General features: G+C 63.1%; 1 protein-coding gene across 1 annotated transcript in view; it reads left to right on the forward strand.

The window, feature by feature from the left end:
- Nucleotides 1–73: 73 nt before the first annotated feature.
- Nucleotides 74–301, forward strand: part of LOC104293923 (serine/threonine-protein phosphatase 4 regulatory subunit 1-like) — a 24,697-nt gene continuing 24,469 nt past the window's right edge. Inside the window, exon 1 of the mRNA XM_009893476.1 lies at nt 74–113. The gene's annotated coding sequence lies outside the window, so the exon portion shown is untranslated. The remainder of the gene's footprint in view (nt 114–301) is intronic.

Below are 301 nucleotides of genomic sequence, written 5' to 3' on the forward strand. Positions count from 1 at the left end.
CTCGCCCGGGGCTGCTGCCGCCCTCCGAAACCAACCCCTCGGCGTCTCTCTTCTGTTTTTGTTCGTAGGGATCCCCTTGTATTTTGTGGATTTGCAGGATGACTTAGATGATTGTGAGTAACCGGTTTCTATTTTTCTGCTCCCTGCTTAGGCCCTCCCCGCTCTCCCACCCCGGGTCCTCCTGCCGCCCTCCTTCCCTCTCCGCGTCGTCGTCCAGCTCAGGGCGGAGGGAGGCTCTGGAGGCTGGCTGTGCTGGTGGGCAGAGGCTTGCAGGGCGCCGGGGCCGGCGAGTTGGGAGCGT

This window comes from Charadrius vociferus, unplaced genomic scaffold (genome assembly GCF_000708025.1).
Source record: "Charadrius vociferus isolate BGI_N301 unplaced genomic scaffold, ASM70802v2 scaffold259, whole genome shotgun sequence".
Taxonomy (NCBI): Eukaryota; Metazoa; Chordata; class Aves; order Charadriiformes; family Charadriidae; genus Charadrius; species Charadrius vociferus.